Source organism: Pan troglodytes, chromosome 20 (assembly GCF_028858775.2).
Source record: "Pan troglodytes isolate AG18354 chromosome 20, NHGRI_mPanTro3-v2.0_pri, whole genome shotgun sequence".
NCBI lineage: Eukaryota > Metazoa > Chordata > Mammalia > Primates > Hominidae > Pan > Pan troglodytes.
This window is the reverse complement of record NC_072418.2, coordinates 22,506,327-22,522,210: the sequence shown is the minus strand read 5'-3', so window position 1 is coordinate 22,522,210 and position 15,884 is coordinate 22,506,327. Positions and strand designations below refer to the sequence as shown.

Sequence of the window (15,884 nt, the reverse complement as noted above, 5' to 3'; positions counted from 1 at the left end):
CTCGAGCTCCCGATCTCAGGTGATCCGCCCGCCTCGGCCTCCCAAAGTGCTGGGATTACAAGCGTGAGCCACCGCGCCTGGCCTAGCTGCAGCCTTTTCAAACAGGGCTTCCTCCCTGAGCTGAGCATCCCATCCCAGAGCATGGGAAAATTCTATCTCATATTCTCTCTCTTTTTGAATGTATTCAAAAGGTGAACAGAAGTACTTTGCTGTCATATTAATAATACATGAAATGTTTGTTCAAGAGAAAATCAACTTTTACTTTGGTAATAGTGTATTATCAATACTAAAGCTAATTTTAATAAGACCTTGTAAAGCCAGGTGCGGTGGCTCAGGCCTGTAATCCCAGTACTTTGGGAGGCTGAGGAGGGCAGATCACTGGGTCAGGAGATCGAGACCATCCTGGCTAACACGGTGAAACCCTGTCTCTACTAAAAATACAAAAAATTAGCCGGGCGTGGTGGCATGCACCTGTGGTCCCAGCTACTCAGGAGGCTGAGGCAGGAGAATGGCTTGAACCCAGGAGGCAGAGGTTGCGGTGAGCCAAGATCACACCACTGCACTCAAGCCTGGGTGACAAAGTGAGACTGCGTCTCCAAAAATGAATAAATACATAAATAAATAAAACCTTGTAAATAAACAAAATTTGTCATTTTTGACCTCTCGAGATTTACATATATAATTTGTAATCTCCTGTAATTTTTTAACTATATTTTATTTATATCTACATTCTTTTTATTTTTTCAGTTTGAAACAACCTTTAAGTAATTTCAAACTGTTATAGGAGATAGAAAGAAATCATTTAGGGACAGGTGCGTTGGCTCACGCCTGTAATCCCAGCACTTTGGGAAGCCAAGGTGAGTGGAATACTTGAGGTCAGGAGTTAAAGACCAGCCTGGCCAACACAGTGAAACCCCATCTCTACTAAAAATACAAAAAATTAGCCGTCTCTACTAAAAATACAAAAAATTAGCAGGGAGCGGTGGTGGGCGCCTGTAGTCCCAGCTACTCGGGAGGCTGAGGCAGGAGAATGGCGTGAACCCGGGAGGTGGAGCTTGCAGTGAGCCGAGATTGCGCCACTGCAGTCCAGCCTGGGCGATAGAGCGAGGCTTCGTCTCAAAAAAAAAAAAAAAAAAAAAAAATTAGCCTGGCGTGCTGGTGCACATCTGTAGTCCCAGCTACCACGGAGGCTGAGGCAGGAGAATCGCTTGAACCCAGGAGGCGGAGGTTGTGTAAGGCCCAAGGGGTTCCCCTGGCCCTTTGCCTAGACAGAGATGATTTATCAAGACAGGGGAATTTGTGGAGGAAAAGTTAAATATTAAATTTGAACTCAATTGAAGGTGGACACAAACAATTGTCACCAAGTCCTGGAACAGGTTGTGTGAGCCTTCTGAGTTGTTCATTCAGAGCTGTTTCAGTGATATCTCTATTTCAATCTATTTCTATACATTAGTTATTGAAAAACAATAGACAATCACAAAAACAAGTTGACCTTTTTGTGTTCCTTGTGCCCAGTTGCGGAAGGCCCCCGTGACTGGACCTCCTTCCAAACAACTCGTTACAAAAAACTGAGGGTACCAGACTGCTCCAAAGCTTCATGAGACCTCTCCTCATCTGTGCAGAAATGAGTGGCTGACTCTGGAACCCAGGCTATTGCTTACCACCTTGGTGGTGAAACCTCCATACTCTAGTGAGTGTAAATATATATATATATATCTTTTCCTTTCTCCTCTTCCCATTGCAATTTGCTTATTATATCAATGTGCTTCTTATATCAATCTGCTTGTTATATTGATTTGCTTATTATATCATTTGCTTAGTATATCTGCATTGCCACTTATGTGGAATAAACTTGTTTACCATTAAAGGTGTTGTGTGTGTGTCTTTCCTTCTCCCCTCATGCGTTTCCCACGCGAATATTTTTGGTGTCACAAACAGGATTCGAAAACCAAAGTGTGCCACTTTTTGGCCACAAGGACGGGGCTAGAGGCTCGTGGACTTCCCATATCCAGAGATGGGAAATCCCCCACTTCTCCCCCTTGGCAGTTGAATGGTCCAGGGGAACTGGCCTTTGTGAGAATTGGGAATCTAAATTAGTGCAATTTAAACCTTTGACTGTGCATGAAGGGCTGCAGGGGATTCCAGTCAGCAAAGCAGATGCTGAGGGATCTCCCAGAGTGGATGGTGTTTGCTTACTGCTTATAGGTTAATGTGTCAAGATAGGAGCTGGTTGCATCCTATGGAATGGGAGGAAATAGTCCATTTTATCAAAGGGTAAGGCTAAAATACTAGAATTCGAAACTCCTACCGCTAAAAAGGAAGCTCAGAAATTTATTGGCTCGTTTGGATTCTGGAGACATCATATTCCCCACTTGGGTAACATTTTACAACCTCTGCATGCTGTCACTAGAAAACGCTATGACTTTCACTGGGGAGAGAAGGAGAGCATGGCTTTTGAACAAGCTAAACAAGTGGTGCAGCTGGCCTTGGATCTATGGTCCATACGGGATGGGCCAGTAGAACTGCAAGTAACTGTCCTAGATCAACATGCTAATTGGAGCGTTAGGCAGAAACAAGATGGGAAGAGGTACATTTCAGGTTTTGGACCCAGAAACTGTCATAGGCCAGCAAAGCTTATACCTCTTTCTAGAAGCAATTGTTAGCTTCCTATAGGGCTTTGCTGGAAACAGAACACCTCTGCTTCAACCATGATGTCTTTATGAGGCCTGAAATTCCAATTATGACTTGGGTCATGAGTTCCCCCAAAACTCACCAGATGGGGCATGACAAGGGGGAGAACTGGGATATGGGAAGTCCTTGAGTTTCCAGCCCTGGGATCCAGAGTCAGACACCACACTCCCCAGACTGTGGAGGATTCACCACCAGACCAGGAAGCCACAGCCTGGGCTTCAGAGTCGGCCACTCGTCCATGCACAGACGAGGAGAGGTCTCATGAAACTTCGGCACCATCTGGGATCCCAGCTCTTTTATTTGGCATAAAGCCCAGTCATGAGGGCCCTTAGTGACTGGGCTCAAGGAACACAAAAAGGTCAACTTGCTTTTGTGATTGTCTATCGTTTTTCAATAAGTAAAGTATAGGAATAGATGGAAATAGAGATTTCTCCAAAACAGCACTGGATGAACGCATCAAAGGTCTCACACAACCTCTTCCTGGACTTCGTGATCATTGTTTGTGTCCACGTTCAATTGAGTTCAAATTTAATATTTAATTTTTCCTCCACAAATTCCCCCGTCTTGATGAATCGGCTCTGTCTAGGCAAAGGGCAAGGTGAACCCCTTGGGCCTTACACAACCTCTGCCTCCTGGGTTCAAGCGATTCTTCTGCCTCGGCCTCTGTAGTAGCTGGGACTACAGGTGTGCACCAGCATGCCCAGCTAAATTTTTGTATTTTTAGTAGAGATGGGGTTTCACCATGTTGGCCAGGCTGGTCTTTAACTCCTGACCTCAAGTAGTCTGCCCACCTTGGCCTCTCAAAATGCTGGGATTAGAGGCGTGAGCCACAGTCCCTGTCCCTAAATGCTTTCTATCTCCTATAGCAGTTTGAAATTACTTAAAGGTTGTTTCAAATTGAAAAAATAAAAGGAATGTAGATATAAATAAAATATAAATAGTTTAAAAATTACAAGAGATTACAAAATATATATGCAAATCTCGAAAGGTCAAAAATGACAAATTTGATTTGTTTATAAGGTTTTATTAAAATTAGCTTTAGTATTGATAATACACTATTACCAAAGTAAAAGTTGATTTTCTCTTGAACAAAAATTTTACGTATTATTAATATAACAGCAAAGTACTTCCGTTCACCTTTCGAATACATTCAAAAAGAGAGAGCAAAAAAGAGAGAATTTTCCCATGCTCTGGGGTGGGCCTGGCTCAGCTCAGGGAGAAAGCCCTGCCTGAAAAAGATGCAGCTTAGGCTGTGACTCTTTCATTGCTCAGCGCAGCATCTTATCACATCTTCTCTCACTAGGGCCTGAAGGGGCGAGGCCTTAAGCATTATCCAATCAGGGACGCTGGGCTGGAAACCGTCCAATCAGACACCCAGCTGGAGCGAACAGGTCGACTTCCGAGTTTGGCGGGGCCTTTGTCTCTCACTGCACCTGGAGCTCCAGGTCTCATCTTCATTACTCTGTGTCCTCTGCTGCTAGAGGCCCAGCCCTGTGACCTGACGGTTTTGGGAGATCCACAGCTAAGACGCCAGGACCTCCTGGAAGCCTAGAAATGGTGAGGGCCGTCGGACATCCCGAGAGCAGGGGAGGAACTGGTTGGAACCGGTGGGAAGTGGCTGTGGCGGAACTCAGGCCTCCCCGCAGTCAGCTCCGCAATCTGCGCCCCAAGTTCTCCTTGCTCAGCTCGGCCTCAGTCCCCTTAAGCCGTAAGATGGAGGCTGCGCTCACACCCGGGCCCCCCGGCGTCCTGTCTCTTCCCCTCGCAGTGACTGTGCCGTGGCCTGGAGCCCTCTCCGGGCAGCTCTGCACCCACGGCGCCACGTGTCTCCCAGATCGTGCAGGGACCACGGGAGGGTCCTCAGGGGAGAATCCTGACTCAGGATGCAAGTTCATGAATGGGAAGAGCTTTGGTGCGTGGGCTTCACAGTTTCCCTTTTCTCCTATTAAAAATGTATGGGCCCTTGCGCGGTGGCTCACGCCTGGAATCCTAGCACTTTGGGAGGCCGAGGCGGGCGGATCACTTGAGGTCAGGAGTTGAAGACGAGCCTGGTCAAAATGAGGAAACCCCATCTCTACTAAAAATACAAAAATTAGCTGGGTGTGATGGCGAATGTCTGTAGTCCCAGCTACTTGGAAGGCAGAGGTGACAGAATCGCTTGAACCCAAGAGGCGGAGGTTGCAGGGGCTGATATCTTACCACTGCACTCCAGCCTGGGCGACAGAGCAAAACTCTGTCTAAAAAAAAAAATTATGAGAGTCGCCGCAAAAATATCAAATAATTTAATTAAAGAGTGATTCAAGAATTGTTGAGCACCCAGCTATAGTTTGTACTTTATGGTCCATTGTAGGGGCTTGAAGGAAAGACATTTATAAGGTGCATGATGAAGAAAACCATATTCAATCGTTGGTAAGGTATAGTTACGTAGTTTCTTATTTTGTACAATCGAGGTGGAAATGTCCTAGTTATGATTCAGAGCTTAATTGGCAGTTTATAGTTGTTTAAGCTTGAATTTTATTTCCCTTAATATAGTAATTTAACAAAAAGTGCAATTAATTATTTTCACACCTCACAGGGGACTGATTTTTCCCTGGCATTTTTCACATGTGTCCCAAGCAGGGCCTCAAGTGTACTCCATGTTCCTCAATTAATCATTCTTTAAAAAGCATGGCATAACACTATTGAAAATATTTGTTTTCTGTTTGTAAATATTTCCCAGGAGAAGAAAGCAAAGAATAATCCCCTGACACTGTATTGTAAAAAATATTTGTGTCTTTTTCTTTTTTCTTTTTTTTGTTTTGCTTTTTGAGACAGAGTTTTCGCTCTGTTGCCAGACTGGAGGGAGGTCCTACAGTTGTGCAGCCACGCGATTTGGGCTCACTGCAACCTCCATCTCCCGGGTTCAAGCAATTATCCTGCCTCAGCCTCCTGAGTAGCTGGAACTACAGTCACGTGCCACCATGCCCAGCTAGAGAGGTTTCACCATGTTGGCCAGGATGGCCTCGATCTCTTGACCTCGTGATCCGCCCGCCTCCGCGTTCCAAAGTGCTGGGATTACAGGTATGAGCCACCGCGTCTGGCGCCTCTTTTTCTTTTATTTTTCCAGAGAACTTACCGGAATGTTTTTGGGTCAAGATTACCCTTTGGAAACTTTGTAGGATGATGTGTCCTCAGCCAACCTTCAGTTTTTTTCTGGTCCTGGGTTTTAGTACTTTCTGGGAATAAACCAACATACCCACCATGGCTATGTCTGCTAGAGTGTCTAGTGACTATTAGCTCTTGGGTCATTTTCTCCCATGGGACCACCTGAAGCATGGAGTGTAGACTTTCAAGGGAGCAGGTGGCAGCCTTGGGGCTGAAAGGCATCTCCTGGTGCACTTTTTTTTTTTTTTTGAAAAGCTAACCCCTTGAGACATGAAGATTGTCTTCACTCAACCTGGCTTTCATTTCTAGGAGACACATTGCTGGTCAGTCAATCAGATGCTGGTATTGAGGGGAAAACAAATAATTTCTGTCTTCTGGATTATCTTGTGGGAGGGGCAGAAAAATAGTGAAAAAACACTCCAAAAGACAAAAAACTGACCCCAGTGAGATGGCATAAATAACTTACAAAGTAAAATGCACCTGGGGCACTCACTGGGGCATAGTGCAGTGTCTCCTGGGAGGGTGGTTATTGCGCATGTAAGTGAACAGGATGGGGTGGGTGATTGGATCTGTACCTTGAAAAGATTTGTTTACTTATTTTGACCTCAATTTTTTTTTAGACAGTCTCCCTCTGTTGCACAGGCTGGAATGCAGTGGCTTGATCTCAGCTCACTGCAACCTCTACCTCCTGGGTTCAAGTGATTCTCCTGCCTCAGCCTCCCGTGCAGCTGGGATTACAAGCATGCAACACCAAGCCTGGGTAGGTTTTTGTATTTTTAGTAGAGATGGGGTCTCACCATGTTGGCCAGCTTGATCTTGACCTCAGGTGATCCACCTGCCTCACTCTTCCAAAGTACTGGGATTACAGGCATGAGCCATAAACACTGTATTCTACAATCCTATGAATATTAAGCCACAATACTTACTTTGAATTAATCGCTTAAATGGTTATTTTATTTATACTTTTGAAATATAAAGTGTTTTAACTGAAGTATAGTTGCAATTTTTTTTCTTTTTTTTTTTTTTTTTTTTTTTTGAGACGGAGTCTTGCTTTTTCAGCCAGGCTGGAGTGCAGTGGCTTGATCTTGGCTCACTGCAACCTCTGCCTCCTGGCTTCAAGCGATTCTTCTGCTTCAGCCTCCCGGGTAGCTGGGATGAGAGGCGCGCTGCACCATGCCAAGGTAATTTTTTTTGTATTTTTAGTAGAGACGGGGTTTCACCATATTTGCCAGGCTGGTGTTGAACTCCTGACCTGGTGATCCACATGCTTCGGCCTAACAGAGTGCTGGGACTACAGGTGTGAGACACTGCACCTAACTGTAGTGGCAATTTTTTTTTTTGAAACAGAGTTTCGCTCTTGTTGCCCAGGCTGGAGTGCAATGGTGCGATCTCGGCTCACTGCAACCTCCGCCTCCCAGGTTCAAGGGATTCTCCTGCCTTAACCTCCTGAGTAGCTGGGATTGCAGGCATGTGCCACACCTGGCCTAGCTAATTTTGTATTTTTAGTAGAGACAGGGTTTCTCCATGTCGGTCATGCTGGTCTCAAACTCACGACCTCCGGTGATCCGCCTGCCTCAGACTCCCAAAGTGCTGGGATTACGGGCATGAGCCACCATGCCTGGCTATGTAGTTGCAATTTTTAAAAATACTGAATACATTATGACCGGTTCATTAAAATTATTCATACTTAGATCTTTATATCTAATATCCAAAGAAAATTTACTACCAAATTTTTACAGTAGATATTAGTGACATGTTTATTGCTTTATTCAATAGGGAAAATTGTGAGTAAACACAATTTGTGTATCTTTTATTTTACTAAATTGGAATGCTGTTATTACAGGAGACAGGTGATGTGGCCACCCAAAAACCATAATAGCTCTGCAGTTAACGATGTTGCCAGTTCTAATATGTTCCACTATATGAACACAGTCAGTTTCTATTTCTTCATCAAAAAGTGTTGTTGAAAGTTGTCAGATGTATTTCAATATAGAACCCCAATTTAATGGCTAGGAGATGACAGATCAGCAAAGATGGGAAAAAGGCTATAAAATTCTTCTGAAAAACTGCACTTTTTTTTCATAAGGCTCATGTTTCTCATGCTGAGAGTAGCTGTGCACTTTGAGTGTTTAGAGAGAAATTGCTTTTAGGGGAATATTTTCTGGCTGATCAATCTTATATCTAATATGAGCTTTTTCTTAAGATCTTTTGAACTTTTTTCTCTCAAAATAATCTGGCTCAGATGGAGATCTGTTTTTCTCTCCAATGCTTTGGGTGTCTGTTTCAAAAGCCCTATTCATATCCGATGGTGTCTACATGAGGTGGACTTTCATAGCGAGAACTTTTAGAGCTATTTCTATCTGGACTTATGCTGGAAATTCAGCAGTATTTTTTCCATGTCCCTACTATACGTAGAAACTGAGGCTGAAAACTAATCACATTCTCATGATTGTGAAGGTGTAATTCTACCCAGGAGGCCTGCAGGCTCTCCTCCTGCAGCTCAGGCCTCACTCTCTGATGTGACACTAGAGTGCTGCTGTGGCAAATGGGGTTCATATAAAATGTGAGCTGTGCTCTGGGCTGTGCCTCAGTGGCAGATGTTATAGGTCAAGAGAGGACACTAGGCTGGGCGCGGTGGCTCACGCCTGTAATCCCAGCACTTTGGGAGGCCAAGACGGGCAGATCACGAGGTCAGGAGATCGAGACCATCCTGGCTAATATGGTGAAACCCCGTCTCTACTAAAAATACAAAAAATTAGCCAGGCCAGGCATGGTGGCAGGCACCTGTAGTCCCAGCTACTCAGGAGGCTGAGGCAGGAGAATGGCATGAACCCAGGAGGCGGAGCTTGCAGTGAGCTGAGATTGCGCCACTGCACTCCAGCCTGGGCGACAGAGCGAGACTCCGTCTCAAAAAAAAAAAAAAAAAAAAGAGGCCACTAGTAACCAGGAGAAAGCAAGCAGGAGTGCTGTAACCCAATGCCAGGGAGTACAGAGCCACTGCTCTAAAATGTAAATAGCCAAAAAGATAGAACCCTATTCAACCATTTTTGTAGCACAATGAAAGCCTACCTTCAGAAGGCACCTGGATTAAAGCTACTAAACTACTTCCTGTTATGAAGATGTGAAAAGTTTGTCATTGAATATAAGCAATTAGCATACACAGATGGCCTCTTCAATCTGTTCATAGGATGAACTATGTATGATATGGTGCTGGAAATTCTTCTATTTGTGAACTAATTATGGTGACCATCTTTCTGTCTTTGCGATCCCTTAAGCAGACTGATGATGATGCATGTCACAATTAAATTCAATTGTGTAATAAAACCATTTTCTTTCTGTGCTATTTTTGTGGAGTTTCTCTGGGGCTGGAGAAAATTTTTCTTTTAATAGTTTCCAAACACTGTCTAGAATTACCAGACATGATAAAAACACATAAGGTGCCAACCAGAATTTACTCTAGAGGGGACTTTTCCTCTCAGGCTTCCAGTCAACTCACATTTGCGCTTCAAAATGCATGCTGTCCCCTAAATATGGAGGCAGAATTGTGTCTCTTCCTATTTGGTATCTATAGTCCTCTAGAGTCACTTCTAGAGAGGCTAGACCACATTTCTACAAACTTCACAGGGCAACAATCAATCATTTTACCTCTATCAATGACTCTTGTATCTTCAGGCCTGAAACTGATACAAAAACTGTTTAGCCCAGAAACCCAATCACAGTAACATGTGCATTAGTAGACACAGAGACATGAGAATCTCCACGTTCCCCTGTCTCCTCTTGCTAAAGTGCTCACAAATGTTCAGGTAACATCTGCTGCTCCTCCAGTCCTTCAGCCCCTAAATCTGCAGCTCCAAATTTTGAATTTAGGTCTTGAGATTTGGGAAATAAAAAACTTTTATCTAAAAAATGCAAGTCCTTTGGTTATCAAACTCAGAGACATGAAAATGAAAGTGCAGTTATTTCTCCCTCCTTTGAACTATGTATTCATCTCTTGAAACTGTTCACGATTGCCAAAAGTAGCTATAAATTAAACTAATAATGACACGTTGGACACTATATCCCATATCCTAAACCATAACTATATATATCTAATCAATAATAAATGCTATTTCTCTAAATACATAAAAATTTCTGACAAACAACTTTGTGTCTACCTACTCTGTTCTTCTCTTGTTGTCTTTACAAATCCTCTTGTAACTGATGCCAATCAAAGTGTAGATTCCAGACAACTTGAATCTTTGCTCCCAGATTATAATCCTTAAGCTTGACCCAAATAAACTGTCTACTTATATTGATGTTGTGTCAGCTTTTTTTTTTTTATTTCATGTAGACTTATCATTTAGAATGTGCTAGAGGAGCCTCTATGAGGGGATCTCTCCTCGGATTGTACTCCACTTGCTGTAACACCAAAGGATGCAGAGCCAGGTGGATCCTACCTAGAATCTGCAGATAAGGTCTGGCCTCTGCCTGGGATTTACAAGAAAGGGCTGGACTTTGGATTGTGAATGTACAGAGAACTAACAAATGGCATTTTCTGCCTTGCGAGATGTCAGCAAAGACAGCTTACAGCCCCCATTTGGGAATGTGGCTCTGTGAGATGTTTCACATCTTGTTCATTGACCTGCTACAGTGATGTGAGAGGTTCCAGGATGAAATAGAATCTGATGGCAGAATCTGTAAGTGTAAATAAGCATCTTTGGAGTGAGAGATCAAGGCCACAAAGTATCCAGAGCCATGACCACAACTATATTTACCTGTAAAATGTGATACTGGAGTAGAGTATTTTTGTTCTTTCTTTTACCCAAAAGCTAGCAAATCAGAACGGGTGATCCAAGTTCTGGAGCTCCACCAGGGCAGTTCCATTTTCTATTTAGAAACAGCCTGAGTCTGCAGCCTGGCTTATCATTGGGCCATCAGCCCAATGATATCTAATAATCTCACAATAACTTAGGTGTCTTTGAGGCATTTGAGGATGTCCAGAACAGAATTGTGTCAGGTTGACAAAAATGGTTAATTCTGCTTCGGTCTCAGTGTAAGAGAAATGAGTCATCTGTGTTTGTTCCTCCCCTCATACAAGAGGTGTCTTTGGTTGGTACCCAGATGAGAGTTTATCCAGTTTCCTGGTACTTGGATGATAAACAAGGAGGAGATCTGGAGACCCGAATAGATAAACTAGTTGCTTCCATTTCATATGGCCATAAAAAAAAAAAACCATGAAGTAGTCATGGTTCCTACAACCCAGAAGCTTTTAGTCTACACTAGCAACCAGATAAATAATTGGATTATGCATCATATGGTTGGTACAATAAATAGATGTGTCCAAAATCTTAAGGTTTATTTGGGCCACTTTATATTGTTGTGATTTCTGACATCTACACATAAGGGATATTTATGAACAGAAGAATTGTTATTCTAATTACTTTTTAATTTTTGAGATAAAGTCTCACTCTGTCACCCATTCTGGAGTGCAGTGGCACAATCTCGACTCACCGCAAGCTCTGCCATTCAGATTCAAGCGATACTCCTGTCTCAGCCTCCTGAGTAGCTGGGATTACAGATGCCTGCCACCACGCCCAGCTAATTTTTATATTTTTAGTAGAGACAAGGGTTCACCATCTTGGTCAGGCTGGTCTTGAACTCCTGACCTCGTGTTCCACCAACCTTGGCCACCCAAAGTGCTGGGATTAGAGGTGTGAGCCACAGTGCCGGCCATATAATTTCTATTTATTTTACTTTGTTAAGTGTACGTATTTATTTTTTTAATAAAATTACCCTAGGAAACCATAAGGGATTTGTTTAAATTGCATATTTGTATATAGTATCAAGTTGACAGGACAGTGGCTAGAAAATATTAAAATTAGAGAAACTCTGGGATTTAAGTTTCTTTTAGGTTAGCTTAGAAAAAACAAAACTGGAAGTACCCTAATGGTATAGAGAACAGAATTCTACATAGGGGCCTCGCCCTGCCCCAGACCTGTTCAGATTTATCCTTTTTGGAGGCCTTATTTAGGTGTGACTCTACCTTGGAGTCTGGCCCCACAGAACTGATTAGAAGAGATCAGAGTTTTGGCTGGTGAATCCTGCTGCCTTTCTAGAAGTGGTGTTCACAATTTCCTGGAACACAAAAACATAAACAGGAAAAACAAAGTGTGTATTTTAGGGTCATATTTTATAAATTCTCTATTAAAACCAGTGCGTGCAGAGTCATTTAGCAACTTGTTTTCTCTTCCTGCAGATCCAGTAGTTATTCCACAAGTCACAAAAAAGTAAACGTAAACAGAATAAAATTTAAACTATGTTAAACTCTTCCTTTCTATATCTCCTTCATCTGCCTATATTTAGCTTTTACTCTTTACAGTTTTTAAAAAATTTTGATGACAGAGAAACAGAAGAAGAAAAAATGCTGGGCCCTTTATCTAAATCCTGGAAATTATTAAACACTTAGTGCCAGCTCCCAAGGTGTTTCGAGGATTAAATCACATAACGTGTGAGGCCCAGCACAGTGCTTTCTATCATGCTCTTGAGCACATAGTACCTGCCTAATAAATAGTGCATTAGTACATGTGTACATGTTGTTCTTTTTTTTTTTTTTTTTTTGGAGATGGAGTCTCACTCTGTCACCCTAGGCTGCAGTGCAGTGGTGCAATCTCAGCTCACTGCAACCTCCGCCTCCTGAGTTCAAGCAATTCTGCCTCAGCCTCCCGAGTGGCTGGATTACAGGCACGCGCCACCATGCCCAGCTAATTTTTGTATTTTTAGTAGAGACGGGGTTTCACCTTGTTGGCCAGGATGGGCTCGATCTCTTGACTTTGTGATCTACCTGCCTTGGCCTCCCGAAGTGCTGAAATTACAGGTGTGAGCCATAGAGCCCGACCCATGTTGTTCTTTAAATACAGAATTATCGAGACATTGCTGCCTTCTGTTTTCTCTGTAAACTTTAAAGAGCCAGCAAAGAATATAAAACTTTAGGATGGACATGCATTGTCCTTATTTGTACCAGAAATATTAGGTTGTGACAAGAGTGCTGAGTGTAAGCAACCCTGTGCTGTTCCTGCTTCTCTAACTAATGCTAACAATGAGCCCAGGGGGAACAACATCAGCATTGACAGGAAACTTGTTTAAAACACCCATTCATGGACCCTTTTCAGTCCTCCAGAATCACATTACATAAAGTAGGGCCAAAATTACCAAGTGATATATAAGCTCGTTAAAGCTTGAGAGGCAATGCTTAGCTTAGTGGTTATCAGCCCAGGCTTCTCATTAGGATCACATGACCAATTTGCGGAAATGTCCTGTGCCCTCCCCACAGCTTCTGTTTATTGTCCTGGGTGGAAGGATCCATGTTGTTTTAATGAAGGGCCTCATGTGACTCTAAGGTAAGGCCAGAATCAGGTATGAGGACTTCCAAATACATTCATGAGAGTTAAGTTCCACCTTTGCACTAAAGGATGGTCACAGGGCCTGTTCTGTTTGGGTTTGGTAGGAACAGGTCAGTGTGGTGCATATTTCCATTACTGAAGCAGAAATTGCTGGTGTCTGTGGCAGGGGAGGGCACCTCAGGACAGGAAAGGAGAAACTTATATTTTTAACTTCATGGAGCAGCTCATTGTTCCTGAATCTCTTCTGTTTTAAAGGACAGAAATGAATGAAATTCTGTCTTTTTTCTGCCATTTGATGTCATGCTAGCAGGTAAACATGTGGTACTGACACCTTTAAAGGCATATTCTCCATATGCAGGTGTAATTTGTACAGAGAATCTCATCTGAGAAGGAATTCCATAGAAGCAGGAGAAAGAAAAAAATGGCTTTCCTTCGGGTAAACATGTGTCAGATGAAGAGCTGTGTCCACTCTGCCTCCTGGACTGCCATGTGTTTAGTACTTACAAAACTTTGCTTCTCTACTTCTGTTTTTCTCCCTAATGAGTTTAGTTTAACTACTTCTTAAAATTCTTATGATAGTCAAGGGTCTCTGAAAAATATTTCTTTCCTATATCCCAGAGCCTTCTCTACATTCTGTACATCATAACTTCTTATATGCCATGCAGAATTATCAGCAAGGATTTATGATCTGCAATATTAAAAATGCTCCCTTTGTGGCTGTTGAACATGGAAAGATGTGGATACTCAAGATTTCTATTGGGGAAAACTGTGGTCCTTAGTAAAGATGGAGAACATGTAATGTTGAGGCTCCAACAGTGTGTTCCATTAGCTCTATGCAGAACAGGATTAAGAAAATGCTTATTTAGGCCTGGTGCGGTGGCTCACACCTATATTCCCAGCACTTTGAAAGGCTGAGGCGGGTGGATCACAAGGTCAGGAGTTCAAGACCAGCCTTGCCAAGATGATGAAACTCCATCTCTATTAAAAATACAAAAATTATCCGAGTGTGGTGGTGGACATGTGTAATCCCAGCTACTTGGAAGGCTGAGGCAGAGAATTTCTTGAACCCGGGAGGCGTAGGTTGCAGTGAGCGGACATCGTGCCACTGTACTCCAGCCCGGGTGACAGAATGAGACTCCGTCTCAAAAAAAATAAATAAATGCTTATTAAAACGGGATGGCATTTATTACCCAGAAAATTCTGAAATAAATAATTAGGAGATACCTGTTTTCTAGGGTGCTAAATTAAGCCTACTTAAAATTACAGAACATAGGAGTTATCTGTGGTTTGAAGTTTGCATAAAACTGATGTTTCTTTATGGTTAAATTCAGACTATAATTTACTTTTTTGGGGAGGAATATTTCAACAGTGATGCTGTGTTCTGTGTGCATTAGCACATCATAAAAATTTGTCCTAGTGCAGTTAATGGTTAATGATTCACTTGGTGAAATAGCTCTCTGATGGATTTTTTTCACTATAATTATTTTTCTCTTCATATTAAGTATCTTTACACAGCTGATGTGCATAAAGCATCACATTTAATCTGGTGGCTGTCCTTTTTTCTTATTTTTTTTCTACATATTTCTCTTTGGAAAATGAAGGCTCCTATCTTTGTTTACAGGCTAGAAAAACTGGGAAAAACACAAGCTCTTCCACTTACTGCATGTTTGACAAAATATCCTTCTTGGGTCAAAATATTGGCATTACTGGTGAGCTTGTTAGAAATTCAAAAAATTGGCCTGGCCCGGTGGCTCATGCCTGTAATCCCCGCACTTTGGGAGGCCGAGGCGTGCAGATCATCCAAGGTCAGGAGTTCGAGACCAGCCTGACCAAAATAGAGAAAACCCCATCCTACTGAAAATACAAAATTATCCAGGTGTGGTGGTGCATGCCTATAATCCCAGCTACTTAGAAGATTGAGGCAGGAGAATCACTTGAACCCAGGAGGCGGAGTTTGCAGTGAGCTGAGATCACATCACTGCACTTCAGCCTGGGCAACTAGATTGAAACTCCGTCTCAAAACAAAACAAAACAAAACTTGAGATGTGCCTTCTAACTCAACATGTCTTTCCCATCTGAAAAATGTTCACAACTCATTCTGTATGATGAAAATACAGCACTCAAAAATGCATGTTCGTGTTTATGGCCTTAATTTTATACTTTATGATATGGAAAAATAGATGAACTGATGTTGTGGATCTATTTTCTCAGAGTTAGAGAATACATTAGAGAATGTTTCTGTGTTGAAACATTATTTTACTGGATAATTTTAGTCAGTCCTATGAGTCAGAACCAGTTCTCCTTACTCTCTCATTTCACCTTAAGTCAAATTAAAAATTCTGCCTATGGCCACTTGGTGAAAATGTGTGTATGTGTGTCTTTTCAGGACCATTGCAATTTAGAGATGTGGCCATAGAATTCTCTCTGGAGGAATGGCATTGCCGGGACACTACACAGCAGAATTTTTATATGGATGTCATGTTAAAGAACTACAGAAACCTGGTCTTCTTTGGTGAGGATAACTTGAATACATAATTCATTCTCTTTTTTTGTAGAATGTTTTTAGTAATTTATTCTTTGCATAAAAGAGTTTCAGGGCCGGGTGTGGTGGCTCACGCCTGTAATCCCAACACTTTGAGAAGCAAAGGCAAGTGGATCACGAGATCAGGA

The 15,884-nt window shown here is 42.5% G+C and overlaps 1 long non-coding RNA gene across 2 annotated transcripts; it reads left to right on the top strand.

The window, feature by feature from the left end:
• Positions 1 to 4,072: 4,072 nt before the first annotated feature.
• Positions 4,073 to 15,677, top strand: LOC129137976 (uncharacterized). Of its 2 annotated transcripts, XR_010153776.1 has the most exons (4): positions 4,073 to 4,248; positions 5,506 to 5,751; positions 6,456 to 6,595; positions 15,601 to 15,677. It is a non-coding gene; the product is annotated as an uncharacterized LOC129137976 (long non-coding RNA). The 2 variants fall into 2 exon arrangements; XR_008540858.2 differs by lacking the exon at positions 15,601 to 15,677 and having other exon boundaries at positions 6,456 to 10,098.
• The last annotated feature ends 207 nt before the right edge of the window (positions 15,678 to 15,884 follow it).